The sequence below is a fragment of the Zea mays genome, chromosome 4, assembly GCF_902167145.1.
Source record: "Zea mays cultivar B73 chromosome 4, Zm-B73-REFERENCE-NAM-5.0, whole genome shotgun sequence".
Taxonomy (NCBI): domain Eukaryota; kingdom Viridiplantae; phylum Streptophyta; class Magnoliopsida; order Poales; family Poaceae; genus Zea; species Zea mays.
This window is the reverse complement of record NC_050099.1, coordinates 37,466,850-37,482,063: the sequence shown is the minus strand read 5'-3', so window position 1 is coordinate 37,482,063 and position 15,214 is coordinate 37,466,850.

The window sequence follows — 15,214 nt, the reverse complement described above, 5'->3', positions numbered from 1 at the left end:
GCGAAATAAAGACATGGGAAGGTTGCTCACCTCGAGTGTGAACTCCGGGACGCTTGAGGAACGGCGGGGGTGCAGTGGAGCCTCAGGTCGATGACGACGGACTCTGGCTGCGCAAGAAGTGCTCCGGTGAGCGCGGACCGAGCAAACCAGGGAGGGAAAAGTGAAAGGGAAATGTGCCCGTGGGCCATTTCTATAATGTTTGGTGATTAAATGCCCAACACGATTGATCAAATTCTTATGAAGAGAGAAATACAAATCATATTACAAGGTATGTTTCGAGACTTAGCATATTGTTTTTAAATACTAATGTGTTTGTCTAAGTGCTAGAAACAATGACAAAAGAAGGAGAAAAGAAAAGGAAAAGAGTTGGCTGTGTGCAGCCAACACCAGCTCGGCCTGGCACACTGGACTGTCCGGTGCCCCAGGCTGGCTGACGGTGAACCAGCTGCTCTCGGGAATCGACAGAGTTGTACGGCTAAAATTCACCAGACTGTCTGGTGGTGCACCGGACTGTCCGGTGAGTCATCCGCGACGAACTCGCCGCTCTCGGGAAATGGAAAAGGCGACATGGCTATAATTCACCGGACTGTCCGGTGGTGCACCGGACTGTCCAGTGAGCCAACGGTCGGCCACGCAATCTGCCAGCGACACGTGGACAGCTCCAACGGTTAGCTGGTGCACCGGACTGTCCGGTGTGCACCGGACAGTGTCCTGTGCGCCAACGGGCCCGGAGGAGTGAAAGGGAAATAGGATCAAACCTTTTCCTAAATGATTTTTGATGGTTGAATTGCCCAACACAAATAATTGGACTAACTAGTTTGCTCTAGATTATAAGTTCTACAGGTGCCAAAGGTTCAACACAAACCAATAAAAAGTCCAAGAAAGGGTACAAATAAAAAGGAGCAAAACCAACCGAAGGCTCCCCTGGTCTGGCGCACCAGACTGTCCAGTGTGCCACCGGATAGTGTCCGGTGTGCCAACGGACAGTGTCCGGTGCACCAGGGAGATCAATTCTGAACTTGCCACCTTCGGGTTTCTGGAAATGCCACTCTGCTATAATTCACTAGACTGTCCGGTGTGCCAGCGGAGCAACGGTCGCTAGCACAACGGTCGAGTTCAGTGGTCGGATGACAACGCTACAGTGCGCGGACTGCACGCGCACAGTCAGAGCAGGTGCCAGAAGGCGCACCAGATAGTGAACAGTACCTGTCCGGTGCACCACCGGACTGTCTGGTGGCCCCACTTGTCAGAGCTCCAACGGTCGAACCCTAACGGTTGGGTGACGTGGCTGGCGCACCGGACTGTCCGGTGCGCCCTTCGACAGCAGCTTTCCCCAACGGCCACTTTGGTCGTTGGGGCTATAAATACTCTCCAACCACCACACTTCAAGGCATCCAAGTTTTTCAGCCAACACATTCAATACAAGACACAATTAGATTGAATCAAAGCCTCTCCAAGTCCCAATTTCGCTCAAAGCAATTAGTGACTAAAAGAGAGAGTTTTGCCTAGTTCTTTGAGCTCTTGCGCTTGGATCGCTTTTCTTCTTCCCCACTTCTTGTTCCTAAGACATTTGTAATCAAAGAAAGAGACACCAATTATGTGGTGGTCCTTGTGGGGACTAAGTGTCCCGATTGATTGAGGAGAAAAGCTCACTCGGTCTAAGTGACCGTTTGAGAGAGGGAAAGGGTTGAAAGAGACCCGGTCTTTGTGACCACCTCAACGGGGAGTAGGTTTGCAAGAACCGAACCTCGGTAAAACAAATCACCGTGTCATTCGCTCTATTTCTTTGGTTGATTTGTTTTCGCCCTCTCTTTCGGACTCGATTATATTTCTATCGCTAACCCCGGCTTGTAGTTGTGCTTAAAGCTTATAAATTTCAGATTTGCCTATTCACCCCCCTCTAGGCGACTTTCAATTGGTATCAAAGCCCGATACTTCATTAGAGCCTAACTGCTCGAAGTGATGTCGGGAGCTCACGCCAAGAAGGAGATGGTGACCGGCGACAAGCCCGCCACAAGCCACAGGAAGGCTCCATCGGGAGAGTTCGGCAACAAGAAGCGGGAGGAATCACCTCCCCGCGTCAAGTCACACCGGAATGGCGACAAGAAGAAGAAAATGAAGAAAGTGGTCTACTACGAGACTGATTCTTCGTCGCCTTCTACCTCCGGCTCCGACACACCGTCTGTCACTTCTAAGCGCCATGAGCGCAAGAAGTTTAGTAAGATCCCCCTACGCTACCCTCGCATTTCTAAACATACACCTTTACTTTTCGTTCCATTAGGCAAACCACCGGCTTTTAATGGTAAAGATTATAGTAGGTGGAGTGAAATGATGAAGTATCACCTAACCTCACTCCACACAAGCATATGGGATATTGTTGAATATGGAGCACATGTACCATCTGTAGGGGATGAAGATTATGATGCGGACGAAGTCGCTCAAATCCAACACTTCAATTCCCAAGCAACTATTATACTCCTCACCTCTCTAAGTCGAGAGGAGTATAATAAGGTGCAAGGGTTGAAAAGTGCCAAAGAGATTTGGGATGTACTAAAGACTACGCACGGAGACAAGGTGACCAAGATCACCAAGATGGAAACGATCGAGGGGGAGCTCGGTCGGTTCATGCTCAACCAAGGAGAAGAGCCACAAGCCATGTACAACCGGCTCAAGACCTTGGTGAACCAAGTGCGCAACCTTGAGAGCACAAAATGGGATGACCATGAAATGGTCAAGGTTATTCTAAGATCACTTGTTTTTCTTAACCCTACTCAAGTTCAATTAATTCGTGGTGATCCTAGATACAAGCTAATGTCTCCTGAGGAGGTTATAGGAAAGTTTGTGAGCTTTGAGTTGATGATCAAAGACTCCAAACAAATCATCGAGCGAGGCGCCACCTCCACACCCGAGGTGCAACCCGTCGCATTCAAAGCGACGGAGGAGAAGAAAGAAGAGTCTACACCAAGTAGACTCCCCATCGACGCCTCCAAGCTCGACAACGAGGAGATGGCACTCATCATCAAGAGCTTCCGCCAAATCCTCAAGCAAAGGAGGGGGAAGGATTACAAGCCCTGCTCCAAGAAAGTGTGCTACAAATGTGGTAGGCTCGATCACTATATAGCAAAATGTCCTATTTCTAGTGACAGTGACAGGGGCAACGACAAGAAGGGGATAAGGAAGGAAAAGAAGAAGTACTGCAAGAAGAAGGGCGACGATGCCCATGTGTGTCGAGAATGGGACTTCAATGAGAGCTCCACCGACTCCTCTAACGAGGACGCCGCCAACATCGCCGTCAACAAAGGCCTCCTCCTCCCCAACGTCGGCCACAAGTGCCTCATGGCAAAAGACGTCAAAAAGAAGAAGGTAAAATCTAGAGCTTCCACTAAATATGCAACATCTAGTGATGAGGCTAGCTCTAGTGATGATGAGGATGATTTGCTTACGCTTTTTGCCAACCTAAACATGCAACAAAAGGAAAAATTGAATGAATTAATTAGTGCTATTCATGAGAAGGATGAACTCTTGGATAGCCAAGAGGATTTCCTTATTAAAGAAAACAAGAAGCATGTTAAGGTTAAAAATGCTTATGCTCAGGAAGTAGAGAAATGTGAAAAATTGACTAGTGAGCTAAGCACTTGCCATGATATTATCTCAAGCCTTAGAAATGAAAATGCAAAATTAATTGCTAAGGCTGAGAAGTTAGATGTTTGTGATGATTCAATTGTTAGTCTTAGAAATGATAATGCTAGTTTGATTACTAAGATTGACAAGTTGAATGCATCACTCTCTAGCCTTAAAATTGAGAATGAAAAATTAATTGCTAAGGCTAAAGACTTAAATGTTTAAAATATTTTTATTTCCAATCTTAGAGATGAGAATGCTATTTTACATGCTAAGATTGATGAATTAAATGCTTGCAAACCCTCTACATCTACTGTTAGTCATGTCTCTATTTGCACTAGATGTAGAGATGTTAATGTTGATGCTATTCATGATCACATTGCTATGATTAAACAACAAAATGATCATATAGCAAAATTAGATGCTAAAATTGCTGAGCATGAATTAGAAAATGAAAAATTTAAATTTGCTCGTAGTATGCTTTATAATGGGAGACGCCCGGGATTAAGGATGGCATTGGCCTCCAACAGGGAGACAATGTCAAGCTTAAAACCCCTAAAAGACTGTCTAATTTTGTTAAGGGTAAGGCTCCCATGGCTCAGGATAACGAGGGTTACATTTTATATCCTGCTGGTTATCCCGAGCACAAGATTAGGAGAATTCATTCTAGGAAGTCTCACTCTGGCTCTCATCATGCTTTTATGTATAAGAGTGAGGCATCTAGCTCTAGGCAATCAACACATGTTAAAATTCCTAAAAATAAATCTCCTATTACATCAAATGATCATAACATTTCATTTAAGACTTTTGATGCTTCATGTGTTTTAACTAACAAATCAGGCAAAGTAGTTGCCAAATATGTTGGGGCCAAACACAAGGGCTCAAAGACTTGTGTTTGGGTACCCAAGGTGCTTGTTTCTAATGTCAAAGGACCTAAGACCGTTTAGGTACCTGAGAACAAGGCCTAAACTTGTTTTGTAGGTTTATGCATCCGGGGCTCAAGTTGGATCATTGATAGCGGGTGCACAAACCACATGACTAGGGAGAAAAGAATGTTCTCCTCCTATGAGAAAAACCATGATCCACAAAGAGCTATCACATTCGGGGATGGAAATCAAGGTTTGGTCAAAGGACTTGGTAAAATTGCTATATCACCTGACCATTCTATTTCCAATGTTTTTCTTGTAGATTCTTTAGACTATAACTTGCTTTCAGTTTCTCAATTATGCAATATGGGCTACAACTGTCTATTTACTGATGTAGGTGTTACTGTCTTTAGAAGAAGTGATAATTCAATAACATTTAAGGGAGTGTTAGATGGTTAGCTATACTTAGTTGATTTCAATAGAGCTGAACTCGACACTTGCTTAATTGCTAAGACTAATATGGGTTGGCTCTGGCACCGCCGACTAGCCCATATTGGGATGAAGAATCTTCACAAGCTTCTAAAGGGAGAACACATTTTAGGACTAACAAATGTTCATTTTGAGAAAGACAGGGTTTGTAGCGCATGTCAAGCAGGGAAGCAAGTTGGTGTTCATCATCCACACAAGAATATGTCCATTGGGGATGTGTGTCCTAAGGAATCCGAAGAGCCTCCACAAGCACAAGATCAACCATCTTCTTCCATACAAGCATCTCCACCAACTCAAGATGAGGATTGTTGGGAGTATGCTTCGTAGACGAAGATCCTAAAGAAAGAGAACACCTTCGGCAGACACTCTCAGGAGCAAGCGCCGAAGCTACTACTTAGAGAGCTTCGGCACAATGATAGATCTTAAGACGAAGGGTCGAACCGACTTAAAGATGGATTGACTTAAAGACCCATGATGTTTGTGTCATTATTGTAGTCAATTGTAAAGGACTTAAATGTAATTTTACGCAGGTTGCACCCTGTGCCTATAAATAGGTGAACAGTACCCCGACACTGTTCACGCAATCCTGTAACCATTGGCACATTACGCTTGAATTATTGCTTTCTGCCAAGGCGAAGGTATAAATGTGCCCAAATATCATGTTTTAGTACTTATATATTCATATAATAAAATATGTGAATATATTTTATACTTTATATTTAATTTCTCATTGTTTGTTGTCTTACAAATATGATCACGAAGGTGAAATCTTCGTGATATTTTACTCATGACCTTCGTCCGAAGCTCATTAAATCCTTGGGGAGATAATGCTTCAGCGGACGAAGGGCATTTATACTTAACAATTTTTGTGTTGCCTTGTTCTTAATTCATAACATTTGAGAACAAGCCCCCAACTTTGGCGCCCACCTCCGGTGAACTCACTTCCACTTTCTGACCTGATGGCTTCGTCCAAAGCTGGAGTTGCTTCAGCTCCGAAGCTCGTACTCCCGATAACAGGCGGTTCATGCTCAGAGCCAGCCAACAAGAAGTAGAAGAAGGAGGCACAGAGAAGGGTACAACATGTCGGGGTGCAAGGACCCTTCATCAAGTCAAGATGGTCCCACATCTCGATTACCTTCTCCCAAGAGGATCTTCAGCTCAAGGATTACCCTCACAATGATGCTATGGTTATTTCTTGTATTATCAAAGGATTTCTGGTCCACAATGTTCTGGTCGACACAGGAAGTGCAGCGGATATTATATTTGCTAAGGCCTTCAGACAGATGCAAGAGCCTGAAGATAAGATCCATGACGCCACACATCCCCTTTGCGGCTTCGGAGGAAGGCAGATTGTAGCACTTGGCAAGATCACGATGCCAGTGACCTTCGGATTTATCAACAATACAAGGACTGAACAAGTTGTGTTTGATATTGTTGACATGGAGTACCCTTACAACGCAATCATTGGTCGTGGTACTCTCAATGCTTTTGAAGCAATTCTTCATCCAACATATCTTTGCATGAAGATACCTTCAGATCAAGGGCCTATTGCTATTCATGGAAGTCTAGAAGCTGCCAGAAAGGCCGAAGGAAACTGGACAGATTCAAAAGCAATCCATAACATAGATGGAGCCGAAGCTTGTGAGCAATACAAGTACAGAAGGGAGAAAGCTGCCTCGGCTGATCAGCCGAAGACCATGCTTTTATGTGACGATATAGCAGAGCAGAAGGTGTTATTGGGATCTCAATTGTCTGAGGAGCAGGAGAAAACCCTGATAAGGTTTCTGTTTAACAACAAAGATGTCTTTGCATGGTCAGCTAATGATCTCTGTGGTGTCAACAGGGATGTTATTGAACACTCGCTCAATGTTGATCCATCCTTCAGACCCAGAAAGCAGAGGCTTCGGAAGATGTCTGATGACAAGGCCAAAGGTGCTCGGAATGAAGTGAAAAGACTCCTCAGCGCTGGAGTCATCAGAGAAGTAAAATACCCAGAATGGCTAGCTAACACTGTTATGGTGAAGAAAGCCAATGGTAAATGGAGGATGTGCATTGATTTTAGTGATCTCAACAAGGCTTGTCCGAAGGATGAATTTCCGTTACCAAGGATAGATTCTCTGGTAGACGCAGCAGCTTCGTCAGAACTCATGAGTTTACTAGATTGTTATTCAGGCTACCATCAAATCTGGATGAAGAAAGAAGACGAGCCAAAAACCGGTTTCATCACCCCCAGTGGTACATATTGTTACCTTCGGATGCCTGAGGGGCTCAAGAATGCTGGAGGAAGCTTCAGCAGAATGACAGCAAAGGTCCTTCACTCTCAGATAGGCAGAAACATGCTAACATATGTTGATGATATCATAGTAAAAAGTACAAAGCAAGAAAATCACATTGCTGATCTACAGGAGACATTCGCTAATTTTAGGCAAGCTGGTTTGAAGCTGAATCCGGAAAAATGTGTCTTCGGGGTAAAGAAGGGGAAATTCCTTGGTTGTTTGGTTTCAACAAAAGGGATCGAAGCTAATCCAAATAAAATCGAAGCTATCCTTCGGATGGAGCCGCCAAGCACAAAGAAAGGGGCTCAACGGCTGACAGGAAGACTAGCATCTTTGAATCGATTTATATCCAGATCGGTAGAGAGAAATTTACCATTCTTTGAAGTGCTGAAGTCAGCCGAAGTTTTTCAATGGGGATCAGCTCAGCAAAAAGCCTTCGAAGAACTGAAACAGTATTTGATAGATTTAACAACTCTAACTCCACCAGCGCCAGGGGCTCCTCTGCTGCTGTATGTGGCAGCTTCGCACTCTGCAGTAAGTGCGGCGCTTGTTCAGGAGAAGCTTGAAGGGCAATTGAAAAAGCAGGCTCTAGTATACTTTGTTTCCGAAGTCCTCAGTTTATCAAAGAAAAACTATACAGAATTGGAGAAGGTGCTGTATGCTGTTTTAATGGCCTCCAGGAAGCTTCGACATTATTTTCAAGCATACCATATAATTGTTCCTTCATCACAACCTTTTAAGGATATCATGAGAAACAGAGAAGCTACTGGAAGGATTGGAAAGTGGGCTGCGGAACTCAATGAGTTCTGCATTGATTATGTGCATAGATCTTCGATTCAGTCCCAGGCGCTAGCAGATTTCATCGCTGACTGGACGCCTAGGGCTCAGGAAGAAGAAGCAAGTAAAGATGCCGAAGCTTGGACTGTATTCTGCTATGGTTCCTGGAGAACCTTCGGGGCAAGTGCAACCGCCGTTTTAATTGCACCTTCCAAAATCAGAACATGCTACACAGTGAAACTTGATTTTAGTTGTACAAATAATATTGCTGAATACGAAGCTTTGCTTTTGGGTCTTCGGAAGTTGAAGGCAATGGGGATAAGAAGGGCGGTTCTCAAAACTGATTCCCAAGTTATTTCTGGCCATGTTGACAAAAGTTGCAAGGCAAGAGATCCGAAGCTTGAGAAATATTTGGATACAGTTCGAAGACTTGAAGCTTCCTTCGAAGGGTTTTCTGTCAAGAATATTCCACGAGGAGAAAATGAACACGCTGATCTACTAGCCAAGTCAGCGGCACAGGGGCTGCCATTACCTTCGGAAGTATTCTTTGAAACAATAAAAGCACCTTCGGTTGACCTTCTTGAAAGAGCAGTGCTCAATATATCTCCTGTTTATAGCGAAGATTGGAGAACTGAGATTATGTCTTTTCTTCAGGGCAATTTCCTTTCAGATGACGAAGCTTATCATAAGAGAATAATAGCAAGAGCCCGTCCATATGTCATAATAGAAGGGGAGTTATACAAGCATGGAGTCTATTCTCCATTACTCAAATGTTTATCCAGAGCTGAAGGTATAGAGTTGATGAAATAAATACATGCAGGCCTGTGTGGATCTCACATCGAATCTAGGCCTTTGTTGGGTAAAGTTTTTCGTCAAGGATTCTATTGGCCGAAGGCAGCTTCGGATGTAGCAGAATTAGTCCAAAAATGCGAAGGTTGTCAAAAATGTGCAAGAGATAAAAAACAACCTTCGTCTCTAACTCAATTAATACAGCCCACTTGGCCATTACAAAGATGGGGCCTTGATTTGCTAGGCCCACTTCCACCAGCACAAGGGAATTTAAGATATGTTGTAGTGGCAGTGGAATATTTTTCTAAATGGATTGAGGAAAAGCCTTTAGCCACAATAACTTTGGTCACTGTTCAAAAGTTTTTCTGGCAAAATATTATGTGTCGCTTCGGAGTGCCGAAGGCCATTACTGTAGACGACGGAACGCAGTTTGATGCCGAAGCTTTCAGAGAATTTTGTGAACGAATTGGCACGAAGAGCCATTTTGCATCAGTTCGGCATCCAGAGTCAAATGGACTTGTCGAAAGAGCTAATGGCATTATAATGACAAGAATAATGAAGTTAATCTTCAACCAGCCCAGGGGGAAGTGGCCAGACGAATTAATCAAAGTGGTGTGGAGCCACAACACAACAATGTCAAGGTCAACAGGTTTTACACCATTCAAATTGTTGTTTGGTGACGAAGCAATAACCCCAGAAGAAGTTAAAGCAGGATCGATAAGAACAGTGGCTTCGGCAGAGGACGAAGCTGATTATTCTGTGGCAAAAGATGCTATAGAAGGTATCATGCTTCAGGCTGTGGAGAATATCAATAAATATCAAGCCGAAACAATAAAATGGCGTGACAGAAAGGTTCGGTTGAAAAATATTAAGCCAGGACACTTGGTACTTCGGAGAGTTGCCAACCCAGACACAGTAGGCAAGCTACAGTTGAAGTGGGAAGGGACTTTCCTGGTAGTATCTTCGTCAAGACCCGATTCCTATAGATTGAAGGATATGGACGGCAGTGACATTCCTAGATCTTGGAATGCGGATGAGCTTCGGCGGTATTATGTGTAACCTGATGTAATCTTTTTTATTCCTTCCTATGGCACCCTTTTCCTTTCCAAAGGGGGAGAAAGGTTTTTAATGGGGCCATAACATGTAATTTCTCTTTTTTCTTATATCAGCTCTACAAGAGAAATATCCCCCGAAGATGTAAATGTAAAAACTGGGCATGCACCATTGAGTGCAACGAGAAAAAAGAAAAACAGGGAGAAGCTCGAAAGACGTCCCTAAGGGGATGCAGAGCACGCCGAAGCTACAAGAAGCCGTTCCTAAGGGAGCGCAGCGTAAGTTTTCTGCTCAAAAGTCGTTCCTAAGGGAATGCAGAGCTTACAACGAAAAGTCAACGCTGATTCCGCCGAAATAAAAGGCAAAGCGCGAAAAGTCAACGCGAATACCACCGAAATAAAAGGCGAAGAAGCTCCTAAGGGAGGCTTACAGCGAAAAGTCAGCGCTGATACACCGAAAAATAAGCGGTGAAGCCAAAAAAATAAACGACAAAGATTTGTTATTCCTAAGGGAATAAGAGTTGTGGTTATGGTTTCGTATGTGTCTTTGAACATTCATTTGCACGATACATTACATCATACATTTGCATTCATAAACATTCACTTAGACATACATAGGATCATCATCATCATAACATACAAACTTGCTTTGGCTTTGAAAGAGAAGGCTTCGGAAAAAAGGGAAAAATAGGCAATTTTATGCTTTGCTGTGTACGCAAAGAAGGGAAGGTGTTTTTCGCCTTCGGCTCAAAAGTATTAATTTCGTCCACACCAAAGCATTTCATACATTGACGGAAAAGTAAGATTATATTACAAAGTGAAATTTAATTACATCATACTTTATACAAGTTTTTTGAGCTATTTTTACAGACTATTCGAGCTTCGACAGTATCTATGGAGCTTCGGCCTTTTACTCTGCAGCTTCAGCTTCGGCTTGGTCAACCGGTATGTAAGTATTATAAGCTAAATTCAAAATTCAAAGGAAAAGGTAAGCATAAGGTATGATTTTGTTACCAGCTTAAGGTGGCTTCGAGCTTCGTCACCAGCTTTGCTCCGTCCACCCTTTGTCCATACTAATTTTATAAATCTATTCGCAATACTTCGGGCCAGGCTGGGGATGTTATCTAGGTCTGCTGGTGACAGGCTGAAGTTGGGTCTATTAACAATCTTGCCGTGTTCACAGCCAGACTTCAAAAAGGCAACAGCTGTGCCCCGAGAAGCTGCCAGGGCACAGAAGTCGCCATGCCCAGCTATAACTTCGTCAAGATCATTAATTTCACCTTCAATATGCTCGAAGGCACCAGGCAGGTCTTCAGCCGAAGGAGTGAACTTTTCACTACTGGCTCCAACAAAATGGAATACCTGCTTCAACTGTTGAATGCATCGATTGCTGAACTCCAGGCATTTATTCTGAAGATTTGTGAAGGATTCTTTCAACTCCGAACTTTTTTGAACTTCGGCTTCAAGCTTTGCATCAAGTTTCAGCTTTTCTTGTTCGAAATTTTCTGATTGGGAAAGAAGCTTTGAATTTAATTCTGTTATTTTGGCTTCAGCATCCGCTAATAAGCCTTCGGCTGTTTGAAGCTCGAAGTCTTTCTTTTTGATGTCAGCTGATTGCTCTTTTATCTTGTTTTCTAGGTTCTCAATTATAACTTCATGCCTTTTATCCTCTAAGTGTCACACCCGGGTTTTGGGGCACCAAGACCCGAGCGCGAACATAATCACCAGGTGTGCTGGGACCAAGTCTCACACATATGATGATTCATGGCACATGATCGAATGTCACATATTTACTATATATTAAGAGTTCTGTACAAAATAAATAATTACATTATAAGGAGACAACGGTCCAGCAACCCAGAGTTGACTGGGAGACGACAGCCTAGACCTCTCACGAACTTGTAACAGCATCCTCCATGCGCTTCATCCTGTGGTACCTGTTCTTGACCTGTGGGGGGTGTGAGACAGCAAGAGTGAGCTCACATACGTTCATCGCTCAACAAGTTGTGGGGAATAATGTGCATGAACTCGCCAAAGGTGGGAGCTCATAAAGTGTAAGGCTTACCAAAGAGGATGGTTGAAGCTGAGCATTGCTTTTAAAGTTGGTCAAAATTTTATTAGCAGTTACTAAGTATAAGTAAATACCAACCCAATTAAGTAGTAGAACAAAAGTAACAACATCACCTGCGATGCAATGCATATGACAAATTGAATTTAGTTCCATAAGTTAATCATGTGAGTGTCCGAGCTGCTCATGACCGTGAGCACGGCTAGTATACCAGTTTTACACTCTGCAGAGGTTGCACATCTTTACCCACAAGTCATGTTACCCATCTGCCAAGAGACGGCCAATCCCATACACCTCTACCGAGGAGGCGAGGCAGGGTAACACTACGAGGTCTTTACAAAGTTCCACTAGCTTCAGAAATCCCGCTACAGTTTATAGGAAGCTCCAGTGCAGGGTTCTTGCCTGACCGCCATCGCAGCAGAATCAACCAAGGACCTCCCTACACTGACCACTCCCCTACTGCCCTTGCCCCTTTCGGGTAAGGAAGACCTCCACTAGCTTTCCTAGTTAATCAGCCAAGGGCGTCCCATTAAACCCTTGTGGTAGCACTGTTTTCCCGAGTGGTTCTCCATGTTCCAATTAACATAATGATCTTATCATGAATAGTAAAAAATAAACAGATAATAAAAATGTGATCATGAATAAAGTATCTCCATACCCAAAACCACATATAGCACTAGCAAGTACTACCCAGAAAGTTCAGTGGTAAACAAGGTATAAAGATAGACAAACTAGGGTATCCTATTGGGTCCCATCAAAATTAACCTATGCAGATCATTATGATTAATCAGAACATGATTGGGTAAAAGAAGTGATCAAGGGCACAACTTGCCTGTGACTTGAGATTCCAGGTACCAGGATGATCTTCAGGTAGCTCGTAACCTCGCGCTAGTCGTAGCAATACAAACAAGCATGGTATAGGCAAAATTAGCATCACACCAAACATAAGAACAAACTATATAAGAATATTCTACGCATCGCTACAAGATCGTGGGAACGAGAATCACTAAATTCGGAGTTACGGTTATGAAGTTAGGGTTTCCTAAAGATCCACATGGTTAAATATAGAATAGATTAAGAGCAACATTTTAACCTATATTTCATGACAAAACAAAGTTATAAGATTATAATAAATATTATTGTGAGACTAATGCAACTAGAATGGATCAAAACAGAGTTATGGTTATTGAGTTATGAATTTCTAAAATTATTTAGCACCTAGAATAGATTAATTCAATTGAGCAAATTTTAATTCAAGTTTCATGGTTAAACAAAGGTACTAGGTGATAAACAATATTAATACTAAATTATAGAAACTAGAATGAGTCAATTTGGAGTTAAAATGAATTTAATATGATTTAGGCAAGTTCCTAGATTTATTTTTATACCCAAAATTCATTTTCTTTATTAATTTCTGATTTCCCAGAGATCCTGGACCAGGCACATAATTCCTGAGAAGCATAGGGTGTCGCGTGCAAATTGTTCCTAGACTCTGGCTATTCCCGCAGTGGATGGCGGGTTGAATAGATGGAAAAATAGGGACTCTTTTAGAAAAACGCCTCCCGAAGGGGTATCAGTGTATACCACCCGTTGGATGCCGATCCAATGGTTACGATCAGATTCACAGATCAGTGAACGGTATGTGACCACCGTCGCCGGATCTGCGATCAACGGCAAGGATTTTATGTGGGAGGGATCAACCAGGGACCGTTGGATCCAAATCCACCGTGCGGATCCCACTCCCCCCGAAGCGGTACCTGACGCCTAGATCCAGCCGTCTGCGAACAGATCGACGGAGGCAGCACCTTCTTCCCCACCATTACCCGGATGGTGGTGGCGCGCGGTTCCCACGCGACGGCGACATTGCCGGAGCAATACCCGTCTGGCGATCCCGCACACTACCACATGCAAGGGAAGGTGCAAAATAGCATAGGGACAATGGTGAATTCAATGGAATAGAGCGCACCGACGATGGTGGCAGTGAGACTCCCGCCCACAGCAAGGGTGCGGCACCACGATGGTGTGGTTCTGGTGAACACGGGCTAGCACCACAAACGCCCCCAATTTGAGACACAGTAACGCGTATTAGAGGGCATAGAAGATGGTGAACACGTTAAAGGGGCTCACCGATGCAAAAGGGGGCTGATCGACCCGGTCCACGGCGTGACGCCGACCACCAACTCCGGCACGCGCCATGAAGCTCCAGGGGTTGACCTCGGCCGGCAAACCGCTAGGAACGCGCGGCACGACACGGATGATCCCATAAGCTCAAGTCATGATCCAGGCCACGATGCTACGGTCTCCTGCCCCAATCCGAGACTCCCCCCTTCATCCCATTCTCTGCTTCCCGTTCGATCTCCCACCAGCGTTTCCTCATGCTCGGAGGTCATGGCGAGGCGTAGATACTAACCGTCGAGACTTGGGGTTCAAGGAGGGGAGTGCCACCGGTATATATACCCTAGAGCCACGGAGATCCTGCTTCGTCATTCGGCAATGGGGATTTGCGGCACAATCCTAACAGAACGAAGAAGATTCATCCGACGAGGTGGCCCCACGCGGTAGTTTCAAGCAAACACCGCGTTGCGCTGTTGAGAGGCATGGAGTGAGTCCGCGCTGAGAGGAACGGCAGCTGGGCGGCGCGGATTTAGGGGATTCTGTTTCGGCGGTCAGCGAAGAAGAAGGAGCTGACACACCGATCCCAGTGATCAGCGATTCGTCCGCGCGCGAACAGGGATGATGGGCCTGGCTGACAGCTACGACCCCACGGTGCAGTGACCAAGCATCAGCGCCTAGGAATGAGGTGTGGCCGACACGTGGGACCCGCCAGACAGAGGCAGATATCCCACATGCGCGCAGATGGTGAGTTGGGCTGGCACGTGGGGTTTGGGAAATGGGCCAAGGGTCAGGTTTCGGCCCAAGCGCGATTTTCCTTATTATTTTCCTTTTCTCTTTTTTTTCTATTTCAAATTCAAACTTCGAATTAATTCCAGGTTTAAGTTTCCAAACTTTGTGGCAAGTTTATATTCAGATTATATATTCAATTTGAACTTACCAATATAGGATTTATGAATTTATTTTTGTATTTTATAATATTTCTTTATCTTTTCTAATTTCTAGAATTTCTTTTAGATGTCAAATTCCACTTTGGACTTCAATATATTTCATGTCACATTACTTTTATATTGCACAAAATGCACACAAAATAAAATCCTAGCATGATGCATAATTTTAGAGGCATATCTTTTATTAATTATTTGTTTTTAAATATGGTGTTCA